The 26,767-nt window shown below is 41.7% G+C and overlaps 1 long non-coding RNA gene across 1 annotated transcript; it reads right to left on the bottom strand.

Annotated features, from left to right (window-relative positions):
• Positions 1-19,199: 19,199 nt before the first annotated feature.
• LOC139069700 (uncharacterized) lies at positions 19,200-22,808 on the bottom strand. Its single transcript, XR_011520394.1, has 3 exons — positions 19,748-22,808; positions 19,337-19,638; positions 19,200-19,258 (listed from the first exon to the last, which is right to left on the bottom strand). It is a non-coding gene; the product is annotated as an uncharacterized lncRNA (long non-coding RNA).
• Between the last annotated feature and the right edge of the window lie 3,959 nt (positions 22,809-26,767).

Genomic DNA, 26,767 nt, shown 5'->3' with positions numbered 1-26,767 from the left:
CAAGTTTGCTGATGACACCACGGTGGTCGGACTCATTTCGAAGGGAGACGAGGCAGAGTACAGAGAGGAAGTCCTGAAGTTGGCAGCATGGTGTTCAGAAAACAACCTGTCCCTGAACACCAAGAAAACAAAAGAGCTTATTGTTGACTTCAGGAGACACAGCACTGACTTGGCCCCCATCTACATCAACGGGGAGTGTGTGGAGAGGGTCCACACCTTCCGGTTCCTTGGTATCCTCATCTCTGCTGACATCTCCTGGGCGGAAAACATCTCATCGGTCATCAAGAAGGTCCAACAGCGGCTGCACTTCCTGAGAGTCCTCAGGAAGTACAAACTGAACACCGACCTGCTGCTGACCTTCTACCGCTCGTCCATTGAGAGCCTGCTAACCTACTGTATCACGGTATGGTACGGCAGCTGCACCAAGGTGGATAGAGTGAGGGTTCAGAGTGTCGTAAAGACAGCACAGAAGATCATCGGCTGTCCTCTCCCCTCCATGATGGACATTTATTCCTCCCGCTGTCTCAGTGGGGCAGCAAACATCATCAAGGACAGCTCCCACCCTGGCTTCAACATGTTCAGACTGCTTCCCTCAGGGAAGCGCTACAGGTGCATTAATACAAAAACCCACAGACTCAAAAACAGTTTCTTCCCCAAAGCAATAACCACCCTGAACTCACACATGCACCGATAACACAGCCCCCCACTTCCCACTTCCTCCATTGACCACCACTATCTATTGATACCAAATTCCATGTGCAATAATTGTATATACATAACATTACTGTCCATATGTACATAGCGCTGCAGAACTGTACCCCCCACCACCACCACCCCCCCACCCCCAAGTATGTTTGTTTTACACTGAGTAGGAGATGCTCTGTATCTCACTTTACACCTGTATAGTGACAATAAAGGCATTCTATTCTGTTCTATTCTCCCTTGGATGAGAAGCAACCCCACACATAAATGGTCTCAGGATGCCTTACGGTTGGCATGACACAGGACTGACAGTAGTGCTCACCTTTTCTTCTCCGGACAAGCCTTTTTCCAGATGCCCCAAACAATCAGAAAGGGGCTTCATCTGAGAATATGACTTTGCCCCAGTCCTTAGCAGTCCATCCGTCATACTTTTTGCAGAAGATCAGTCTGTCCCTGATGGGATTTTTTTGGAGCAAAGTAGCTTCTTTGCTGCCCTTCTTGACACCAGGCCATCTTCCAAAAGTCTTTGCCTCACCGCAGCTGAATCTTCGTTAGGAAACAATCCTGGCACTTGCCGGACTTTCTTGGATGCCCTGAAGCCTTCTTAATAAGAATTGAACCTCTTTCTTTGAAGTTCTTGATGATCCTATAAATTGTTGATTTAGGTGCAATCTTAGTAGCCACAATATCCTTCCCTGTGAAGCCATTTTTATGCAATGCAATGATTTCAAGCATCAACCTCCTTTTGACATGTCAAGTCTGCCATTCTAACCCAGTCAGGCCAACATAATGATCTCCAGCCTTGTGCTCATCAACATTCTCACCTGAGTTAACAAGACGATTACTGAATTGATCTCAGCAGGTCGTTTCATTACAGCAATAAAATGCAGTGGAAAGTTTTTGGGGAGATTAAGTTCATTTCTCTGGCAAAGAAGGACTATGCAATTCATCTGATCACTCTTCATAACATCCTGGAGGATATGCAAATTGCTATTATAAAAGCTTAAGCAGAAACTTTTCTAATTTCCCATATTTGTGTCGTTCTCAACACTTTTGGTCACAACTGTAGCTGTAATGAGAAACAAATATTAATGACTCTAGTCCTCCTTTTTCCTCCCTTCTCACCATTGAGGTTTTCTGTCCTCCTGGCTCCATCCCAGCCAGATCGTGGGAAGATACCCTTGCTTGAAAAAAAATAAATAATCAGATCAACAAAACAAGATAACATGAAGAATCTAATAAAAACAAAACTGCAGAGCTCCATCCAATCAGCACTAAGACTAAATTTAGATGTGGATGAGGAGAGGTTTGATGTCTGCATAAATTCAGCAAAAAAGAGTCTCATCATAATGTGTGTTTGTTCAATTCAATTCAATTCAATAATTTATTTCACTCAAAGTTTAAATATACAAACTTCAAATCAGAATATAAGCATTCGAGTGAAATAGGGGGAGGAAGAAGAAAAAATCTTGTATGAGCTACCCCCTTTAACTAAGACAAGATAAATAACAAAAAGTACAACATAGCCTTATACACAAAAAATAAACCACTCTCTTACTTCCACAAATAATATCACTACTAAAACATTAATCCTCCATCCTCAACTCACCAAATCATACGATTTTAGCATTTTATCTTTATACATTTTTTTGAATTGATCAGTAACTGTACATTTTTTTAATTCATCATCCAGGTTATTCCATAATTTCACACCATATATTGAAATACACATTTGCTTTAATGTAGTACGAACAAATATCCTTTTAAACTCTGGTTTCTTTCTAATCTTATCATTTTTTGGGATCAAAACAAAGAACCTTTGTAGATTAGTTGACAGTAAATTATTTCTAGCCTTAAACATAATTAGTAAAATTTTCTAGTTAACTAAGTCTTTGAATTTCATAATTTTAGATAGAACAAAATATTTGTTAGTAAGTTCTCTCGGATTTGCTTTATATAGAATTTGCAAAACTTTCTTCTGTAACAGAAACAAAGGATTAGTATTTGTTTTATACGTATTGCCCCAAACCTCAATACAATAAGTTAAGTATGGTAAGATAAATGAATAATATAATGTCTGAAGCGTTGAAATTTCTATAAAACCTTTGACTTTGTTTAAAATTCCAATAATTTTGGATATTTTTGTTTTATATATTTTATATGGGATTTCCAAGTAATTTTATGGTCCAAGAGAACCCCCAAGAATCTGACTTCATTTACTCTATCAATTAAAAAACCATCAACATACAACATAACTAAATCATTAGTTTTTCTGTTACCAAAAACCAAGAATTTTGTTGTATTCCAAATGAGAAATAATTTATTGTCATTAAACCACTTCTTAAGTTTAGACATTTCACAAACCATATTTTGAATAATAATTTCTAAATCACTTCCAGAACAATATATATTCATGTCATCAGCAAACAATATGAACTGTAATACTTTGGACACATCACAAATGTCATTTATATATAGAATAAAAAGCTTAGGGCCCAACACTGACCCCTGTGGGACACCATGTGTGAATCTGAAATTTCATCATCTAACTGTACAAATTGATTTCTATTGGTCAAATTACTTAACCAGCCATGGGCGATTCCACGTACCCCATAATCCCTCAGCTTGGAGAGTAAAATACTATGATCTATTGTGTTGAATGCCTTTTTTAAATCAATAAACAAACCCACTGTATATTGTTTTTTTTTCTATTGCTGATGAAAGTTCTTCATTTAATTTCAATAAAGCCAGGGATGTAGATTTATGTGATCGAAACCCATACTGACTCTCACCAGGAGGTTTTCCTTCTCAATAAAGTTATCTAGTTTCTGAACAAACCATTTCTCAAGCACTTTAGAAAACTGGGAAAGCACTGAGATTGGTCTATAATTATTAAACTTATGTCTATCACTATTTTTAAATATTGGAATTACTTTTTCAGTTTTCATTTTTTCTGGAAATGTACCACTCAGAACAGACAAATTACAGATATAAGTGAATGGTTTAACGACATAATCAATAGTTTTCTTTACAATCATCATGTCAATCCCTTCACAGTCTGTGGATGTTTTATTTTTACTGTTCCTAACTATCCTCAAAACTTCATTTTCACTTACATCCCCTAAAAACATAGACTGTAAAATTTTGCTCACTTCTTGTATTTTTCCAGCTTCATTGGTTTGTGTTTCCAGAGATTTGGCCAAACTTGGTCCTATGTTTACAAAAAATGAATTAAGTTCATTTACCACCTCAGCATTATCCCTCAAGATCTTATCTCCGTTAGTAAAGAAATCTGGATTACAGGCATGCTGAGACCTGGATCTTATGACACTACAACACTTGTACAACACTTTGTCAAAGTGTTGTGAATTTCACTTTTCAGTAAATACATTTAGTGGTGGGATTGTACACCAGCTTAGAGAGTTCTTCTAAGATTGCATAAATCCACTTTGACGCAGTTGCATCCCTGACAATTGCCAGAGGGCCAAGCAGTGTGCATCAATGACAGTTGCTGAGGCAAGCTGTTCCTAGAACTGCACTTTTCTGCACTGAGATGTCTAATGTTTTTCCTGTGACCTGCTTTAGCCACTCCTCCAGTTTGGAGGTCACTGTCCCAATGACCACAGGCACCACCGTAGTCTTCACTCTCCAGGCTTTCTCAAGTTCTTCTTTGAGGCCCTGGTAATTCACTAGTTTCGTGTGTTTCTTTTTCCTGGTGTTGCCATCACTTGGTATCGCCACATCAACCACAACAACTGTCCTCTGTTGTTTGTCCACCACCACAATGTCGGTTTGCCATCACCTGTTTAGTGTTCTGGATTTTGCTCGCTCGTTCTCCACCACCTTAGGGGGTGTTTCCCACTTTGACCTTGGGGCTTCCAGTCCATACTCTGCACAGCAGCTTCTATACACGATGCCAGCCACTTGGTTGTGGTGTTCCATGTATGCTTTCCCTGCCAGCATCATACACCCTGCAGTTATGTGGTGGATTGTCTTAGGGGTCTCTTGCATAGCCTACACCTTGGTGTACAGGAAAGAGAAACAAATATACTATAGTTTGAATGCTTAAGTATTCACACAGTTATTACTGGACTGCATACCCCATTAATTTACTGGAATGTAAAAGAAAACTGCCAGAAACTGAGTTTTGTCTGTTGCTTTAGATCTGGTAAATCACCATCATAGGTGGATGGAAGGAAACACCCACTAACAGAACATTAACAGACTAAGTGCTTGTTGTGTGTATGTGTGAGAGAGGGTATGTGCAGGATTCCTGTGTGAACAAGCGGTGGGGAAAGTGTGGGCTCCGTGGCTCGAGGGGAGCGGGGCAACTTTCCATGGGACTGTGCTGAGGTTTAGAGGAAGAACGGGGGCAGAAGTGATGGAGATGAGGGGGGAAAAGGAGGAGGGTTTAATGTGGACCTGAAGTAGTGTGTGAGTGTGCGGGGGCACGAGGATTACAGCTGAGGATGATTAAAATGATGGAGGGGGAAAAGAAGCAGAAGCAGTAAGGAAGCAGAAAGGTCATGTCCTCATTTTTTTCTTCAGCTACACCTCTCTCCCTCTCTCTCTCATTTACACGAGGAGGTAGAGGATGTGAGCACACTTGTGAAAGCTACCAGAGACTGCCCCTTAACTTCCACTGAACACAAACTTCATGCCTCATGCTTTCTCTCAGTGAGCCACACACAACCACATGCTGAGCTCACATGGGCTGCAAGAATCTAGATTTCAAATCATCCACCCACCCCACACACTCCTATCAAACAAACATTCGGACACACACAAATACTTCAACCATTAAAGCAACCACCTAAATACACACACCAGGAGCCAAGCTCAACAAGCACAACCAGCCGCACACGTGTTTATAAATGTACACTCAGAGATCTTGGAATGGGAGTAAGGGGGTTTCCAGCCTGATGCTGCACAGCTGCAAAACGACACCCAGCACACTGCTGTCCAGACGCAGAGTGATGATCTCATCAGATGGGAGTGGTTAGGAAAACTAATCGCACACATCTAGAAGCAGATTGTTCAAAACTTCATACAGGAAAATGCTGGAAGTTTGGTGCAAAAAAAAAGGGACTAAATAATTTCTGAGACCTTATAAATTATTTTTGTTCATCCTCAATTCATTAAACTTGATTGATTTTTATGAACCTAACCAATCCACTGTCATCTGGACAAAGAAGTAAAAAGCAGGCTGTCAGCAGTGATAAATCCTGTGGAAGACATCCTGCCTTGTTCCAGTTCCAAAGAAAACTCGCCCATCAGTCAGTGATGACTACAGACCGGTTGCCCTGACATCCCACATCATGAAGGTCCTGGAGAGACTCCTGTTGGTCCACCTGAATAAGCAAACTAGATCATATCAGGACCCGCTGCAGTTTGCTTATTGCCATGGAGTTGGAGTTGAAAATGCCATCATCCAGCTGCTTCAACCAATCCACTGTCATCTGGACAAACCAGGCAGCACTGTCAGGGTCATGTTCTTTGATTTCTCCAGTGCATTTTACACAATTCAGCCTGATGTACTTTGCCAGAAACTCCAGAAGACACAGGTGGGGTCCTCAACAATCGCCTGGATTAAAGACTACCTGACAAACAGACCACAGTTTGTGAGGCTGAAGAACTGCACATCAAACCAGGCGATCAGTAACATTGGAGCACCACAGGGGACTGTACTCTCACCATTTCTTTTCACCCTGTACACCTCAGACTTCCAGTACAAATCAGAGACCTGTCTTCTACAAAAATACTCAGATGACTCTGCAGTCATCGGGTGTATCAGAGATGGACAGGAAGCTGAGTGGAGAGAGCTGGTGGAGCGCTTTGTGGCATGGTGTGGAAACAATCATCTGACCTTGAACGTGAACAAAACAAAGGAGATGATTTTAGACTTCAGAAGAAACAGGGTGGAGTCAAACACTGTTTCCATCATGGGAGAAGAAGTGGAGGTGTTGAGGAATACAAATACCTTGGAGTTCACCTGGACAACAGACTGGACTGGAGAAAGAACAGCGAAGCCGTTTACAAGAAGGGACACAGCAGACTGCACTTCTTGTGGACGCTTAGGTCCTTCAATGTCTGTAGCAAGATGCTGCAGATCTTCTACAAGTCTGTTGTTGAGAGTGTAATCTCTTCAGCCATCGTCTGTTGGGGTAGTAGCATCAGAAGCAGGGATCTGAAAAGGCTCAACAGCCTGATAAAAAGGCTGGTTCTGTTCTGGGGACGACTGTGGAACCACTGGAGGAGATAATGCAAAGAAGGATTCTCCAGAGAATCAAGAAAATGATGGACAACCCTGAGCATTCTCTTCACAAGACTGTCCGACAACAGAAGAGTGTCTTCAGTCAGAGGCTTCTTCAGTTTCACTGCAACACTGACTGCTACTGGAGATCCTTCCTGCCAACAGCCATTGTAATATACAATAACTCTTTGATGACTTGATTATTATTATTATTATTCTGAGCTACTACAGCAATCAATTTCCCTCTGGGATCAATAAAGTATTTTTGAATTGAATTGAATGAAGATGTTTGTCAAACGTTTTCCTGACGATTAGCTTCTGATGATAAACCGCTCTCAATAACTTGATTTTTTGTATTTGTCACTTTTATGTAAAAATACAATTACTGATCATTTGTGTGCTTTGTGAGCTAAAAAATGACTGGCAGGCTAATTCAGCTTTGATTTTCTGTAAAGTAAATGCTAATGTCTATGTAGAACCAAAATCGTGTTGCATATTTTGTCAGTCAGTGCGCCCCAGGGCAGCTGTGGCTACATCCTAATTCATCCCCACCAAAGTGTGAATGTTTGTGTGAATGGGTAAATCACTGATTGTGTTGTGAAGCACCTTGGGGAGTTGTAGAACCCCAAGAACTACACAAATACAAGTCATTTACCATTTTTACCATTTCCCAAACAGCTTTGGCGTCAAATTTGTATGATTTAGACCCGGGTCTTTCTTTGAGACAAGAGCAGATAGATGGTACTTCTTCTACTTTCACAATGCATGGCAGACTGCCCTGTTGACTGATTTCTGCCACTATGATTACATCACATTTTTCATTGCTCTTATTATTCTGAACTCTGTCCAACTGCAAGCAGAGACCATCTGAAAGGCAACAGACTCCACCCCCACAACTGAGATCCATATATGGGTTGCGCCCTGACTCTATTACATATATGGGATGGCCTACAGGCTGTCAGGTTCGGAGCAGGAGGAGTAGGACCCAAGATGCAGAGCACCAGACGACATGAGGCAGGAGTAGGGATGGGTACCTTTGACATTTGAATCGATCTGGTACTAATTCTCGGTACCTACGAATCGATACCGGTACTTAACGGTACCAATTTTCGATACTTTTGAGTGTTTAATATTTTTAATTCTCTTTTATAATTAAATATATATTTTTCTCAATTTATAACCATATTTGATATATATCACAATAAATAACATACAACTGTTTGTATTTTAACATCGGCCTTGTAGTTTTATAAGCTGATAATTAAACTGAAGCAAACATCTTTACTGTGAACTAAATTTACTGTGTATCTTCGTTCCTTTTAGCTACCATATCAAGCTAACGTTATCTTAAACAGTTTATTTAGCTGCTGGAGCAGATTTAAACGATGATGCCTCACACTTAAATCATTGTCACTGGCTTCATCTTCACCCAATCACCCGTCGCATTTATTAAAGTGAAGCCAAACTTTAGAGCGCATTCATGTTCTTCTAGTCGGAATTTCGGAGTTCCGAGGAGAAAGCGAACGCACCATTAGTGAAACGGAAGCTAACAAATCAAGCTAACATTATCATTTTATTTACCTACCGGAGCAGATTAAGATGAGGATGTCTCACTTAGATCGTTGTCGCTGGTTTCGTCATCACCCAGTTACCCATCACATTTAGTGAAGTGGACCCAAGCGTTAGCGTTCGTTCTTTCTACCATGCTGCTCAGTTTACAACTCGCTCGCAGCGACCTATGACATAACGCTCTTGCGCATGCGCAGCTGTCTAGGCAAGTTCTCGTTATGAAGGACGGGTACCGAAACGAGACACCATTTCAAATGAAGTGAATCGGTGCTCAGTCGGTACTATGGAATTCGGTCGGTACCATAAAAAGTACCGAATTCGGTACCCTAAGCATCCTTTATTTTGGGACATAATCCAAAAATCACAGACAGGAAGCCAAGCCAGGTATCAGGAACAAACAAAAAATTCAGAAGGTCACTTAACTGAGCAGGAGTCTAAGGTTTACACGGGGGAAACCAAACACGCTAACAACAACAAGACCGACAAACACTGAGGAACAAGACAGGGTTTTTAAACACAGAGGGAGGTAATCAGGGGAACAGGTGACAGGTGTGAGGAGTGAGATTCTGGAGGGAAGGCAGGTGCATTCAATAAACTAAATGGGGAAAAGAACTAAGCAGGGGGGAGATAAACATTAACATATAAAACACGGAGTAACTAAACCTAAAGACTAAGGGCAAATATAAACAACTAATATTAGAAGGATGAGGAGGACTAATATAAAAACTACCAGGGAGAGACTAGAAGGAAACCTGAGGGAAGCCTAGAGAAAGCTGGGGGTGATAATGAGACACATGAGGAGAACCTGGAGTGAGAACAGGAGGGGACTGGGGACCAGAGGAACACAGAACATGACACAGGCACTGTCACTAAAGATGTATTTTCAAATAAATAAACAAAAAAATAAAGTCACACCATCTCGCCCCCTGATGGTAATGTATAAGCATGAGAATGTCTTAACATATGATTGTACGAACTATGCATAAACATAGTTGTGGCTAAGAAAAGTAAACTCCACAGTGGATCTAAATCTGAAATCTCTGAGACTTGGTCCTAGTGTTTGGTCTGCTCGCCTTTCCAGAGTTTCCCAGGTCAGTAAAGTAAACTCATTATGTTGCTAAATGAGGACGCTACAGACAGAATTATAGGTGAGATGGGAGAGCAGGAGTAACTTGTTATTAAATCATCGTCCATCAAGTTTTCTCTTGAAGGATTTGTAGATTATTCTCACCCCCTCTGTCAGCAGGGGGGTGTTTAAGAGCTGCTTAAATCCCCGTGTGGTTGTGATGTGTCAGCTGAACGTCCATCACCAGTTGTTAGTTAAAGAAGGCTGACGAGAAAAGATGTGACAGGTTTCTAGACACGTGTTGAGACTGAACTCAGGATGAACATTCATTTGTAAGAAAGCATGTAGAATGGAAGATGAGGCAGAGTAGCAACAAAATGTAAAACAGAACAAACAAAATAAATCTAGTTTGTGCTCTGCTTATAAAAAAATAATCTGGGAAGTGGATACCAACCCTTACTTTTTTCCCTCATCTTGCACAAACAAAGGCTTCTTGAACTTACTCAGCATGTTTTTAGAAAGCCTTTAATTTGCTGCTCTGCTGTTTTGTTTTTGAAACAGTGCTGCAGAGCTGCCAGGAACAAGTTAACGACTCACATATGTCCAGCTCGGGCTCAACATGTCCACTTCAGACTCCGAAGTTGCCCAACCATGCAACTCAGCTGGGATCACATTCTATTCTTGCTTATTGTACTGGACCTTTTGGAAAAACGCACGCCTCTGATACAAATTCAGGTTAGAAAGACAATGAAAACATTAAACAGAAACATGTTTGCAAGCTAAATTTGTTTCTGCATCCAGCACACACAATCTCACAATGCATAAACTGTAATATAAATCCATTGAGGCTTCTCACAGAGCTGTTTTTATCATAAAGTTGCTAAACCCTTTTATAGTATCGGCAGATTAATTAAAACCTTTAAAAACACTTAATTTGACAAACGTTTAGACAATTTTTTTCAACTGCTTTTGTTTTAGCCGCCTGCTAACAACAACGCAACTCTACCATGGATTGTTTTCTCTGAAACGCTGATGTTTTATTTCCACAAATAACTCAAGCCTGAAGGAGTTCTGCGGTGTGGTGGAGTTGCTAATGCTAAAGGTTAGCTATTACTAGCTGAGACATTCTCTGTGGTTTCCTGAGCACTAAAACAACAGCTTTCCCAAATGAGAAGCGACAAGATCTGTCAGGCCTTTCAAATCCTAGAGTTTTACCGTCTATTTTCTATCACAAGCTAAAGCAGGAGATCGGTTTGGGAAACAAGTTTCCTCTTCAGCCTGCATGTGAAACTCAAGAGTGACCAATCACCAATCACACCAATATTTTCAAAAATATTAGGTAAAAAATGGTTTGTCAGTGAAGAATAGGGCTGAACAATTTTAGGAAAAGATTGAATATCAATTTTTCTAGCAAAAATTGTGATTTTGGTTCAATTCACGATTTTCTGCAAACAAAGACACAAGCCTGCCAAGCCATCCTGCAGATTAAGTGAAAAGATGGTCTAGATTCTAATCTAGTACAACAAATCATTCACATTAATATTTACTATTTGATTAACAATAAAAACAGTTAAAGCTATTAATATTTTCTCACATTATCTTTTTTTAAATTTTTTACGTGTGTTTGTGAAGCAACTTGTGCTTGTGATTTTTATTTGTGATTTTTATCTAGAGAGGAGCTTTACAAAAACATGTTCTACTCCAAAAATGCATGGAGAAAAATCTGTAGGTAGAAATAGCTTTTAAATATATTAAATAACAAAAAACTGCATTACCAAGACAGGCTGGCTGCACGTTTTTCGCCGTCTGATAGTTTTTCCTCACTAAAACGTCTGTTCCGTGAGAGCGACGCATGCATTCTGATACCTTAGCTTGTCTGAACTAACGTGTGCCATCAGAAACATTCAAACCATTTTTAAAAGAGAAGTTGAGCTTTCAAGTCACTCACGCACTCGCGCTGATGAAGGATAAACCAAGCTTTAGAAATCTGCCTGAAACTGCTCCGATGTGGGAGGAGTCTCTCTCCCTTAAGCTTGGTTTATGCTTGACACGTCCGCGAGGTCCGCACGGCTCCGCGCGGCAAAATTACGTCATTTTAACATCCACGCCCCCCCACCGCGCCTCCGCACGGCCCAAACTTTCCGCACCGCACACCTAGGAAATGTTCTAACCACGCGGAAGGTCGGACACGGAAAAACATGGCGGACTGGCAAGAACTAGTAAGGCAGAGGTTTGTAAATACAGACATTTGTATGATTCAGCTCTCAAAGATCACCGTGATCAACATGTTGTTAATAATTCTTGGAGAGAAATAGCTCGCACTGTCGGAAAACACGAGGACGCTGTTAAAAAATGCTGGAATGCCATGTTGTAAAAAACAATAATTTTTACTTCTATGGTGTAGTGTTGGATGCATGCCATAGAGCTCCATGCTGCCCCCTACAGTTTGGGAGAATATTGGCTCACCGCAGAGACAAGCCACATGAACCATAAACGCTGCAAGTTGTGAAGCACGTTCCGTCCGCGAGCCGCATCAGCAAGCGGGAAGAAAATGCGTCAAGCATAAACCAAGCTTTACTCAACTACGTTCTCTCTCTCTCTCTGTCCCGGCCTCATCTACAGTGCCATTATTATCGGCTCTAGCAGCGCTGTGTGTGGGAACATAAAACGGAAAATAACCTGAACATGCAGCTCTGTCAGCTGTGGAGTTGGGCTTAGCTCTGGACAGTACCCCCTTCCCCTGTGCTGGCTTTTGTCGCCGCCATAACACAGGGGGGAAAACCCCAGATGTAAAAAAAAAAAAAAGTTGCACAACTGATCCTGGATCAGTCAAAACCACTAAAACCGCAGCTTCGACGGTCACGTGATTGTGCTGTTTGAAATCGCAATTTCGGTCCAAAAAATAGATCGTTCAGCCCTAGTGAAGAACCTCTTTAACGACACATTCTGCAACTTTTACACCTTAAAATCATGTTTTTTGAAAGGTTTTGGCAGCATTCCATCATCTATTATGTTCATTTTCTGAGTTGTGATAGTGTTATGGGGTCCCACATCTGATTACTGCACTATGCAGTTTTTGACCCCATAGACATGAATACATCTGCCCCATTGGGCACTGAAGAGCTTAACAGTGTCGTCACCACATTTGATGGGTCTCCTCACTCTCCAAAGTCAACGCAGCATGAGCATCTCTCTACTAGGGCTCTGACTTAGCCATGCTGCTAATGGATAGGTAAGTAATAAATTATTTCACCAGTGTTATTGTGTTATGCTGGGTATAAAGTTATTATACAGTCCTGATAAAACTTTTTTCAATGCTGAAACACCAATAAATGTTTGTTTGGGTACGCAAGTTGGAAAAAAGCCAGTAAACACGCCTCTCATGCGCATCAGAGATTAGATTTCATGACAGTGACATTACACAGCAAGCCTTGAGAGAGCGACAGACAGCATATATCCGCAAAGTTCAGGAGTGTCTTTAATAGACAGCATAATGTGATGTCAGGATGCTGTTCTTGTTGCACTCTCCATGTACCACGTACATAAGTAAACAGTCTGTGTCCGAGGATTTTTGAAGGATGGGAATGACTGCCTTCAAGTGACAACAGACTCAGCAGGTTGGAAAGCGGGTGCAGCAGAAAGGTTATTTCCACAAACCGTGATAAAGTGGCTGTTACGATCAGTGATGTATGACACTTTAAGGAGTATCCTTTTTAACCTCCAGTTTCTTTACAAAGGTGATTTGTTGGCCAAGACTGCGGTTGCTCTGTGGAAACTCCAAGTGTGAGTTCATTTGGGACTTAAAAGAAATAAGCACCGCTGTAACATTTCCAAATGGATCGTGTTCTCCTCGGCGAATGAAACTGCTGCCTGCATGCCAAAGGTTTCCACTCCGAAGAATTTGGCAGTCATGAGCAGGACAGTGCTGAATGTGATTATTTGAGATATTGGTGTCATAATTGGTTAAACATTCCTGGCTGTAATTAGTTAGCTGATGCTTTAGAAAGTTTTTGAGCGGCTGTGCACTTTGAGACTTCTCGGTTAGGGTTAGGGTCAGGGTTAGGCCAATATGGTCCCCAGAGTGGATTTTATTTCTACAATGCTAGAATTCTGTTTCCCCATGTTGGATGTTAATGTAAAGTTACATTTCATTTTGAAGTTTGCTGCCATGTTACATTAGATTTTTCAAATAGAAAATTTGAATATTTTACAGCAAAAGCAAAAACTTCACTGTATGAAAATAAAAATGAGCTCAGATTGTTTTTTTGAAAATAGGGTACATGCAAGATTTCAAATTCAATCCAACCAAGAGGGGAAAAAATCACCATCTGCAGTCACGTTTTCTCCAACTTGAGGCTTAGTGTGGGGTCTGCATGGCTGAACATTCACAGATTTCTCCACAGAGCAGCAAGAGGTAGAAAAATGATGCTGCAAATCAAGACAGCCATTCCTTAAATGTTAGCAATTTACAGTCGATACGGAAAGTATTGAGACCCTTGTCATTTTTTCACTCTTTACTGTATTGCAGCCATTTGCTCAAATCAATTAAAATTTTTTTCCTCATTAATACACACAGCACCCCATCTTGACAGAATTAGAAATGTATGCAGATTTAAGAAAAACTGAAATATAACATGGTCCTAACCCCCAAATTCTACTACCTGCGCTCCGCCACGAACTCCGCAGCAAAATCAGTCCCGTTGTAGTCAGTCAGAGCAATTCCACTACTGCGGCCGTGCTCCGGCAGTGCGGCGCCGTGCGCCGCCCTCTGTTCCGGCGTCCGGCAAAAATAGAATCGATCCTATTTTTGCCAGACGCCGGAGCACCTCCGCAGTAAATGGACAGGAATCACAACCGCCCAACAGGTAAAGGAGCAAGCACAACTTCCATTATTTCACAATAAATCGATAAACAAAAAGCGTTTTTTGTTTCATATGCACAGGTTTAACAACTTTTAACAACTATCAATGGCAGCTGAACTTTAAATGCACTAAAATAAGCCACAAATACAGTTTCAACTATCAAAGTAGTCACACTTTGTTGATCCAAACACTGCTGATCTCTGAACACACATGATGGGCAGATTAAACAGTTCATTTCGATGCTTCTCCCATACAACGGGTGTTTGGATCTAACTTCCACGTTTAATGCTTGGATTGCATCGCAAGATCTCGAAAATCCCAGGCAAGCTTGTTTGCGCACCTCAGTTCTCCGCACCGGAGCGGAGCCGTTGTAGAGCGGGTACCAGTAAACATTGAGTTCGGAAGCGAGCGGCTGCGGAAGGCGGGGGCGGAGGTAGTGGAATTTGGGGGTGAGTATTCAGGCGCTTTGCTCAGAGTGAAAAACTGACGGGGTCTGAATGCTTTCTGTACCTAAGAGATAGCTGGTTAATAAAATGTTGTAGTGTGTTGGTCTGAACAATAAGAAAAATGTTCTCTCCCATTTTGAGTGTGACTCAGAACAGTGGAGGAGCTGATTTTTCATATCTGCAGGAGGGGCTGAATATTTGAGGTAATTTTATAAACATAGTTAAGCTCTGACTCATCACTCAAGAGTTTAGTAGTAAAGCAGAATGGTTTTTTATTATTATTTTCTGATTGCTTTACTCAAGGTAAATCTTAAATTATTCTGCAATGATGAAAGGATTAGATATTGTTGTGCACAGAAGCTCCCTGAAGCTTTACGAGTTAATGTCAGCCCAGCGTGTTTACTAATGCTTATAAACATTATAATCTTAGAGTCAACAATGCAGACTGTGTTTAGGTCTTATATAATCTCTAAATCCCTAAATGATGCAGATCTACAACCTTAGGGTTTGGACTCAGATTAGGTCAAATCAGACTTTATACTTTTTCTTACCTGTAAACAAACAAATATACAAAAAGTCGATCTATTAAAATATAAAAATATATGTATACTCATTTATTTGAACTCGTAAAATGATGCTATATTTAATCTTAATAAACAAACAAAGGAATACTGAGAGATGAAGCCTTTGATGGAGGTGTTTTAGCTGCTAAAGACAGAGAAGGATCTCTGGTGTGTGGGAAAGTGAGCATGTTACTGTTTGACTTCAGTGAAATGCGACTCAGATGAAGCGTGACAGGACTGAGAGCAATGGGAGTCTTTATTATTTACAACAGCTAATAAAACCTCCACTTTATTTTTATCCTTCCACCAGCATGTTATGTATTTGCACACCTAAAATCACCAAGTTCACTACGAGTGTGAATTTAAAATTACAATTTCTGAATTTGACATTAAACCTGTAGATCAGTAATTTATAACAAGGGATGATTATTATAATAGAGCTGTGGTAAAGTCATAATTTTAAATCTTCAAAGCTGAATTAATATGAAGTGAAAGGACAGTTTTAAACATGGGCCAGTGAACTGAATAATCTGCTGAATGAGAAAAAAAGAGCCTTCAAGGAGGGAGACAGGGAATTATTGAGGAGTATACAGAAGCAACTGAAGATCAAGATCAGAGACAGCAAGGAGGCATACAGGAAGAAGCTGGAGAACAAACTTCAGAGGAACAATATCAGAGATGTCTGGTCAGGGATGAAGAAGATCACAGGTTTCAAGCAGAGGAAGGATTGCACAGATGGCAGCCTGGACACAGCCAATGAACTGAACAAGTTCTTCAATAGGTTCAGTTCAGGAACAAACCCAGCATCCTCCTCGCCTGTCCCCAGCCAATCAGACATCCCATCCTCCTCTGATCCAACATTTTCCTGTCACACGCCAGCTCTTTTGTCCTCCAACACAGTCATGGACTCTTCTGGTTCTATAAATCTGTCTTCAACCAAGTCAGGAGATGCTGCCCCCCCCCCCCCCCCCCCCCCCCCTCCCCATCTGTCTCTAGAAGTCAGGTGAAGAGGCAGCTGGAGAGACTGAACAGGAACAAGGCTGCAGGTCCAGATGGTGTCAGCCCCAGGGTGCTGAAGGCCTGTGTAGAGAAGCTCTGTGGGATTCTGCAGCACCTCTTCAAGCTCAGCCTGGCCCAGGAGAAGGTTCCAGTCCTGTGGAAGACATCCTGCCTTGTTCCAGTTCCAAAGAAAACTCGCCCATCAGTCAATGACGACTACAGACCGGTTGCCCTGACATCCCACATCATGAAGGTCCTGGAGAGACACCTGTTGGTCCACCTGGATAAGCAAACTACAACATACCAGGACCCGCTGCAGTTTGCTTATCGCCATGGAGTTGGAGTTGAAGATGCCATCATGCAGCTGCTTCAACCAATCCACTGTCATCTGGACAAAGCAGGCAGCACTGTCAGGGTCATGTTCTTTGATTTCTCCAGTGCATTTAACACAATCCAGCCTGATGTACTTTGCCAGAAACTCCAGAAGACACAGGTGGGGGCCTCAACTATCGCCTGGATTAAAGACTACCTGACAAACGACCAGTTTGTGAGGCTGAAGAACTGCACATCAAACCAGGTGATCAGTAACATTGGAGCACCACAGGGGACTGTACTCTCACCATTTCTTTTCACCCTGTACACCTCAGACTTGCAGTACAAATCAGAGACCTGTCATCTACAGAAATACTCAGATGACTCTGCAGTCGTCAGGTGTATCAGAGATGGACAGGAAGCTGAGTGGAGAGAGCTGGTGGAGCGCTTTGTGGCATGGTGTGGAAACAATCATCTGACCTTGAACGTGAACAAAACAAAGGAGATGATTTTAGACTTCAGAAGAAACAGGGTGGAGTCAAACACTGGAGTTCACTTGGACAACAGACTGGACTGGAGAAAGAACAGAGAAGCCGTTTACAAGAAGGGACAGAGCAGACTGCACTTCTTGAGGACGCTTAGGTCCTCCAATGTCTGTAGCAAGATGCTGCAGATCTTCTACAAGTCTGTTGTTGAGAGTGTAATCTCTTCAGCCATCATCTGTTGGGGTAGCAGCATCAGAGGCAGGGACCTGAAAAGGCTCAACAGCCTAATAAAAAAGGCTGGTTCTGTTCTGGGGACGACTGTGGAACCACTGGAGGAGATAATGCAAAGAAGGATTCTTCAGATAATCAAGAAAATGATGGACAACCCTGAGCATTCTCTTCACAAGACTGTCCGACAACGGAAGAGTGTCTTCAGTCAGAGGCTTCTTCAGTTTCACTGCAACACTGACCGCTACTGGAGATCCTTCCTGCCAACAGCCATTGTAATATACAACAACTCTTTGATGACTTGATTATTATTTTTATTCTGAGCTACTACAGCCATCAATTTCCATCTGGGATTAATAAAGTATTTTTGAATTGAATTTGAATTGAATATCAAACATTACTGATCATCATATATAAATCTTTCAATGTAATAGTATTCATTTCAACTTCAGTAATTCAAGCACAGATTAATCAAAACATTGTTATTATTCATAAACCGTTATTGTTCATTCAACCATTTGATTATTTACTATTACGGTTCAGTCCTTTATTCTGTGCAGAACAGCCTAGATAAGCAGACAGGCTTGGCAGAGAAGAACCTTGAGAAGGGCACATGATGTTGACAATCTAAGTGTAAACACGCAGTGTCAAAACTGTTCCTGCAGCTTGGAAGATTAAGAGACGCACAGAGGCAGATTCATACCTGTAGATGACCAGTGGCATGTAGGTTAATCTGTAGGTGAAAACTGACCAATGCTGAATGTTACACCTTTATAAAAGCGGCAAAACGGACAACCCCCTCAGCCCGCTGAGAAGGAAGTTCCACTGTAACCTTCCTTCCAACATGATTGAGACATTAGACAATTTTGTGATTATTTAACTGTAAAATTCATACTCATCATACCTTTAAACAATATCATTGTGTGCAAACGAGTGGCCGGGACTTCCAGCACCACCACATCTTCATTGTAATGCATCACTTTATGAATCAGTATAGACTGAAGCTGCAACTGTATCACAGCCTTTAATAGACTTACCTTTTCAATCAATATCACCCAAGAGAAAACATTTTTCAGCTTTTATGTAAAATGTATGTTTTTTATTATTGTATTGTAAGTGCAAATGATTAAAATTGAGCCAAAAAAATGCAGTGGCTTATTTATAGATTAACATCTCAACATTCATTTTAAATCTACTGTAGTTTCACATTTTCCTAATAAATTCTAAAGCCCTGCAGCTCAAGCAGAAGAAGAGGTGAGCCACTTTTATTTTGATAAACCAAGGAGAGTCAGAGTCTGAAAAGTTTTGCAACTTTTGCAGCATGCATTGGAATAGAATAGTGTAATCTACGTAATGAACAAGTGAACGCTTTGAACACGGATGTGTTTTTTTTAACCAAATGCACACAAATTGCAAACTTCTGCATTGATTTTTATGTTCAATGTACAACTTACCTTTAGCTTTCATACAAGGATTAATCAAACTAATTTTAATTTTTTGCTTTTTGACAACGTGGAGAGTTTGTGTCTCCAGATGGAGTTGAGAGGAACTCACTGCTCAGGGTACAAATGTCAATGTCCTTGTTTCATCAAGATAACAGTATGTGGTTAGATCATTCCTGACATGGTTTTGGGGATGAGTTTAACCCAAGACATGCAGAATTGACCACTCACGAGTCAACTAGAAAAATTAAAGAATTTTATTTAAAAACAAATTGGGAATTGAGGGTGCCTTAGATAAGGTCCAGTGGGGATTGCAACGGAACCGCAGTGTCTGAGGAGGGGAGAGCAGAGGAACAGGTGAGTCCAGGGAGGTAAGTCTAAACTAGGAAGGTGCAGAGTAAAGACTTACAGGAAGCTGGGGGCTGAGGAATTGGGGAGGGTAGGTGGAGTGCCGGGGTGAATCCAAGTGGGGCTGTCCAGGAGAGGGGACGCGAGGAGAGCAGGAGAGCGGGCCGGCAGGGAGGAGAGGAGAACGGTGAATGCTGCGTCCAGGAGATTTATAGGGCACAGGTGAGTAATCCAGCAGGATCGTGGAAATGTCCAAGTAGTCAATCAGAGGAGTCACAGGAAAACCAGAGAAGCTCCAGAAGCTTCAGATGTCCAAGGAGATCCTGAGGAGCCAAGGTAATGTCCACAAACAATCCAAAAATCCTGGGAACAGGTAAGCACAAGTATATCCACAAGGGTCCTAAAATCCAAAAATCACTAGAGTTAACCCGGAGACACAAAGGGCTGGAACTACCAAGTTGTAGTTAATCACCTGGCGTCGAGATGTGTTCTCCTCCTCCTCTTATAGCTGGACCCGCTGATTGTTAATGAGCTGCAACTAGAGCCTCCCTCTCCTGAAACACAGCAGCTCAAAGATGGAAAAAAAATGAGAGGAGCACTCACCCCGGCACATGACAATTCCCACTTTAAATAGGTGAAAAGCAGCTAAAATGTTTTGAACCTCTTTGCTTTTTCAGCAAGTTGTTACATACATAATATTATTTAAAGAATGAAATAACGCTTGTTGTAAAGCTTCTTCTAGTGTCAACACTGGAAATAATTTTTCTCAGTATGATTGAAATTTCAATTTCCTGAAGCATTTATTGTTTACATACTTTGACATTTTTGTCCTTATTTGAAAGCTGTATACAAAAAATCCATTAAAATGAGAACAGGACAGGAGTCAAGAGTCTGAGCTTCCAGGAATTGTGCTCTACTGTTGCACACTAGATATTTATTCTCGACAACAGTCTGCAAATCATTTTAGACAGATTAGTCACAAGTCATCAAGAAATCGGCTTTAATTCATGAAAAAAGATGAGCATAACAGCTAACCTGGTCACCTTACAAAAATGCAAGATCTTTATACCTAATTCATTTCTTATCTCATCTGGTTTCCTGTATTTTACTTGGCAAAGACTTTCTTTGGTGCATCATTCTCCCATGAAGTTCCTCTACTCATATTTAGACCTGCCTGACGCCCACAGAATAATCACTGATCCTCTCCTGCAGAGTGGGAAAGCTGGACAGATCTGGAAAGCTCAGACAGCAGAAAGGAAAAAAAAAACAAGAAGGAAATATAGAAAAGAAACTTGTAATGTAATTTTCCAAAGGGAATTCATCTTGCAAGCCTTTGGAAAGCATGCAGAGCAAGGCGGGCTCCAGGGATAAAATGCTCCATTGTGTAAACTTTCCGCTGTATGAAAGCAGAACAACTTTAATTTCTGCTGGAGAATCCAGGAGGAGCTGCGGTGGAAGAGTCTGAGGCAAGTCCCAGGCCTGGTTTTGATTAAAACTTATGAGGTACTGCAGGAAAGGCAGCCAGAGGTTTTTCATAATTATTCTTTTTTTGCACGTTCATAATTCCAGTCGTCAGTCAGCACTCAGTCTGCTGTGATACCTCAGAGAGGGAAAGACAAAGGCACCAAATGAGAAAAGAGACCGGAGAACGACTTGTGGAAATTTGTTGGACATCTTCATGAAAGGACAGGTCATTCACACTGACAAGTCTTTCCTTCCGGTCGGTAACATGATGGCGCCTGTGCTTGGCTTAGCTGCAGTCACCGGCCACTTTTTCAAACTTTTCTCCACTAACCTCCTCTTTTCCACCTTGCTCTTGTCTGCGATCCTCTTCAGTAGTGTCCCTGCTACCATCTCCTATGATCGTCAGACTCTTTTGTCCTTCCGTTCGTTCATGATCGCTCAAGATGCACCAAGGACGTATCTCCCTGTTTGTTCATCTGAGTGGCGCACTGGCCCAGAGTCAAACGACGATTCCAACTAGGGCGCCTCCAGCGATGTTTACCCAGTCCCGGGAAAACGTCAGAGGAAAAGAGGTAAATGAGCAGGAATCCAGGTGAGAATAAGACTTCTGTTAAAGTGTGGTTTATCTAGTAAACCACGGCATGAACTTCTAACTTCTTGTCCTTTGTTTGGTGACTTGAGCGCCAACTCCGCATTCCCGCCAGGCCGCGTTGCGGCGCGGATTCTCCGTCCAAGTTTTTTTAAGGTCTGTTTATCCTCATTCTTCAGTGGTTTCTCCTCCTGTTCCCACCATAAGTGGTTTTTTTATAAACACCGTAGATCTAACCCCGCTAATTTACGTCCACCAACTCCAGCTGTTTCTGTAGTTTCTGATTCCTCCACCTCACTCAGCATGGCTCTATTAAATTCCCGCACTGTTAAAAATAAGTTCTTCCTGCTCATTGATTTAATTCTCTCTAAAAACCTGGATTTTCTGTTTCTAACTGAAGTTTGGCAGCAAACATCTGATTATTCTGGTCTGATTGAACTCTGGCCGAGTGGGTATTTTTTTCTTAGCCAGCCCCGGGGTTCTGGTCGTGGTGGAGGCCTAGCTGTTGTTTTCAGAGACCATCTTCCATGTAGCTCTACAACCTCTGATCACTTTGCTTCCTTTGAACTGCAGCTGATTAAAGTCAGGCGTAAGGACCCGTTCTACTGTGCTGTGGTCCACAGTCACAGACACATCATCCACCTGGTCCAAACAGTTCTTTCCTTCAGGAGTTTAGTGACTTTCTATCCTCCACTGTGAAGCTGTCCAGACTGGTGATTGTTGGTGACTTTAACATCCACGTTGATGATCCCTCTGATCACTTTGCCATGAATTTCTCCAGCCTTATGGACTCTTTCAGCTTTACCCAGCATGTTTCTGGCCCCACACACACCAGGGGACAGACTCTAGACCTTGTTTTTACCCTGAGTCTAAATGCTGACAATGTTTGTCCTGAGGACCATCAGCAGTATTGTCTCTCCTGCCTCTCCTACTAGTGATGGGAATTCCGGCTCTTTTGAGAGAGCCGGTTCTTTTGGCTCAGCTCACCAAAAAGAGCCGGCTCTTTCGGCTCCCAAGTGGCTCCTCAGATTTTCTGTTGCGTAGAGTACATTTATAACCAAAATAATGCACAACTATATGTATAATAATTTACTAATATAAAAAATGCAATATATCAAACATTTATAATTTCTATGGATTTAATAACTGAACACTATAAGAAATCTCCACTTTCCGACTGCTGGCGCTCATTTCCTCACCGTCTTCATCGCACTCTCCTCTCTCGCTCTCCTTTTTCCTCCTCCTCATTCCCTCTCGTCTCCCTCCACCCACATGTGCTCTGCTGTGTGTCTGAGTCTGATCCACCCCTACTGCTCTGTGTTTGGACAGTCTGGACACGCAGTTACACATGTTGACCAATCGCCTGTAGCTTTCACCAAAGCAAGAGGGGAGGGGGGGGGGGGGGAGGGGACGGCTCCCAATGACGAGCCGGCTCCCGTCGTTCACTTCAAAGAGCCGGCTCTTAGAGCCGGTTCGTTCGCGACCGACACATCACTATCTCCTACAGCCTCCATCCACTCTGTTGCAGACTGTGAGAACTGTCTGTCTATCTTTGTGGACAAAGTCAATAAGGTTAGATCTCGTATCTCTCCTTCAGCCTTATCTCTGCCCCTCCCGACTCCAACCAGGCCCATCATTCTGGATAGCTTTGCTCCTGTTTCTTTGCCTGAGTTAACCAAACTAGTTAACTCTATGAAGACCTCTGCATGCCCCCTCGACATCTTACCCTCATCTTTGTTTAAAAGTGCTTTTCAGTCCATCGGTCCCAGCGTGCTCTCTATAATTAATGCTTCTCTGGTCTCGTGTCAGGTCCCTGCTTACTTTAAGAACACTGTAATCCACCCGCTTCCTAAAAAAACGAGTCTTGACCCCTCTTTCCACAGCAGCTTCAGACCCATCTGTAAACTTCCATTCATCTCCAAGATCTTGGAAAAGAACATGGCTAAACAACTCACAGCTGCTCTTGATGAACATAGCATCCATGATAGCTTCCAGTCAGGTTTTCGTACAGCTCATTCTACTGAAACAGCTCTTCTTAGGGTCTCTAATGACCTTCTGACTCACAGTGATGCAGGGGACTGTTCTGTTCTGGTCCTGTTGGACCTGACTGCAGTCTTTGACACTGTTGACCATCACCTGCTACTGGAGAGGCTGAGAGACTGGGTAGGCCTATCAGGAACTGCTCTGGAGTGGTTCTCCTCTTATCTCTCTGAGCGCTCCTTTTCTGTGGCTGTCTCCACGTTTAGGTCCTCCAACACCTCCCTTACCCATGGTGTCCCACAAGGTTCTGTGCTGGGGCCTCTGCTCTTCCTCCTCTATCTGCTCCCCTTCAGCACATCCTGAGCTCCTTCAAAGGAATCTCCTACCATCTTTATGCAAATGACATCCAACTGTACATCTCCTTTAAGCCTCATGAGTTGTCTAAGCTGCAGCTGTTACACACCTGCTTAGACTCTATCAAAACCTGGATGGCTGGGAACTTTCTACAGGTGAATGAAGATATGACTGAGATCCTCATCTGTGCCCCAGACAAGCTGGTTCCCAAAGTCAGAGACTCTCTTGGTCAGCTTGGTTCCCACACCAAACCTTCCGTCAGGAATCTTGGTGTGACCATTGACCCAGCTCTCACCCTGGATTCTCATGTCAGTTCTCTTGTTCGCTTTTCCTTCTTCCATCTCAGGAACATTGCTAAGCTGAGTCCCATTCTGTCCCGCTCTGAACTTGAGACAGTTATCCACACCTTCATCTCCTCACGCTTAGACTACTGTAACTCTCTTTTCACGTGTCTGAGCAGAACCTCCCTGAACCGTCTACAAGTGGTTCAGAACGCCTGTGCTCGGCTTCTGACCAAGTCCTCCAAACACACCCACATCACCCCGCTTCTCCTCCAGCTTCACTGGCTGCCAGTCAACTTCAGGGCTCATTTCAAGATCCTGATTCTGGTCTATAGGGCCTTACATGGACAAGCACCATCTTACATTGGTGATCTTCTTAGTCCCTACACCCCCAGCAGGTCCCTGAGGTCCAGTGATCAAAGCCTACTGGTTGTGCAGCACCAGGCTAAAGACCAAAGGTGACAGATCATTTGCTGCTGTGGCCCCCAGACTCTGGAACTCTCTCCCCCTGAGCCTGAGATCAGTGGACTCAGTGGTCTCCTTTGAAAAGCAGCTGAAAACTCACCTGTTCAAGCTGGCTTTTGTATGACCTTCTTCACCAATCTCTCTTTATTCTGCTCTCCCCACTTATTCCACCTTCCTCAGGATCCACTGATTTCCCTATTTCCTACTCACTCTCTCTCCATCTTAACATTTTTTTAATCACAGTTGTCTATTTTTTGCTGATTTTAAATATATTTTTAACCACTTTCTAAATTATTTTTTATATTTTTACATTTTTGTTTTTGTGAAGCACCTCATGATTTTTATCTTGAGAGGCGCTATAGAAATGATATTTTCTTCTTCTTCTACAAGTGATTTTGTTTGCTTTTGATCTTTCCCATTCCTTCCCCACAAAGCTTCCTGAACAGCCTCTGTTTGGAGAAATAGAGTGAGTCTCTATCAGGACTGATCAGCTATTTTGAGTACAGCAAGGACCAAAGTATATTTTTAAAACTATTTGCTGCCTATGGCCATTTATTGTTGTTATAAACCCCACAATACCCTTTAAATTAATGTATGATATATGTTGGATTTGTACATTTTTATAAAATTTCAAGAAGCAAAAATAATAGTAATAATAATAAAACAAAAATACAAATTGCCTATATTATATCACAGTATAAGATAAGACTTTTCCTTTGTATGTATTTCTGAAAATCAAACATAATTCCTGAAAGGGGAAAACTCCAGATGACAGCTTTACATTTTTTTTAGAAAATTGATGTATTTGCGAATTCTTTGACAACGTATGGCAGACTGTCCCATTACCTGACATGGCAGTGAGTATGCCACAGTGTTTGCTGTCCAATAGGATGTGGAGACAGTGTAAAAGACAACCGTATTCTGCCCCATGACTGAGCCCTCCCTATGGGTCGTGGTCATGCTATATATTGACATAAAAATGACTTGGCAAGGGACTTGACGTAATCACCGCTAAGAAAATCATTTAATAGGGCAGTCTGCCATACACCATCAAATTAAAAGAACTAAATTTATAATTTTTCAAAAAAAAAAAGGACTGAAGTACCTCTACCTGTTCATGTCTCAAAGAAAAGCCCTAAAATACAGTCGAGTTCAATGCAATGCAAGAACTTTTTTGAACAAATTGAACTTTTCTGATTAGCAGGGAAGTACTTTCAAGCATCATCAAAGGACATCCAGACCCTATCAACTGAAACACTTTAGATTAACACTAAAAGCAACAGACGGAAGGAGTTATTTTCTTATTTTATGAATACAAATGAATATTTGTCAACCTATACTTCTGTAAAAAAAATAATATTTAAAAGGGGTACTATGCAACCTTTTCATGTTTTTAAAATCATATTCTTGAGCCATTATGACTCTTTATGGGGTTAATGAAATGTTCCTCAGACCCCCACCGCACTTGCAACTTCAGAGTTGCTGGGCGCTGGTGAGGTGAGCTATGGAAAATGAGTGGAGCTGACATGTGCTGGAGCTGGAGTCTACTTCCAACAACTTTCCTGCATGTTTTAGATAGCTGATTTGTTTAATTTAGTGATGAATAACTCCTGTAGACACTAATAAAGGCTGAGGAGACGTTTCAACTGTTAGATTAAGGCGTTAAAAAGATGAACGCACAGCGAGGAGATAAGATTCATTGTCGGTTTAATCACAGTGATGTACACTACGGGGTGCTAAAAGCTATTAAACTTTAAAGTGTGCCTTTAGCTAGTTATCCTTCCTTGCCTAAATTCAACAAAGCGGTTTAGAATCAAATGAAGTGTAGTGAACGCTGCACGGATGGGAGCTGAAATACTTCCTCTCATCTCCTTTAGTGATCAAACAAGTTGATGTCTGGTTTCACAGCCTCCATCTGAAACGTTTCCGGTTATTTGCCAATCCACAATGAAACAAGTCATGTGTCAGGACACAGACCAACAGATTGCATTTTATGACACTTTTACAAACTACCATACGCTTGTGTTTTACATGGAATCCCCCGTACAGCCTGGTCTTATGACAGGATATATAAAGATAGTTGTCATTCCGACCATAACCTTTTCTAACTGATATCTAAGTTTAGATGTTTGATTTGTGTCCTATCAGATAGATACAGTAAACCTTTATTCCAATCATGTGAAACTTTAGGTGACTGGAAGAAATAATCACTTTATAAGAGTCTGAGTTGATTTTTTAGGACAAGAGTTCAAGCTGTGCTCAAATGGAAGCAGTGATGGATTATTTCTAGATGTTACATATTTTGGACTAATTACGCCAGAGTTTAGATCTTTTGAAGTGGGTCTCTATGGAAAAAGTC

Source organism: Nothobranchius furzeri, chromosome 4 (genome assembly GCF_043380555.1).
Source record: "Nothobranchius furzeri strain GRZ-AD chromosome 4, NfurGRZ-RIMD1, whole genome shotgun sequence".
In the NCBI taxonomy this organism is placed as follows: Eukaryota; Metazoa; Chordata; class Actinopteri; order Cyprinodontiformes; family Nothobranchiidae; genus Nothobranchius; species Nothobranchius furzeri.
Note: the sequence above shows the minus strand (reverse complement) of the source record. Positions and strands in the feature narration are given on the sequence as shown.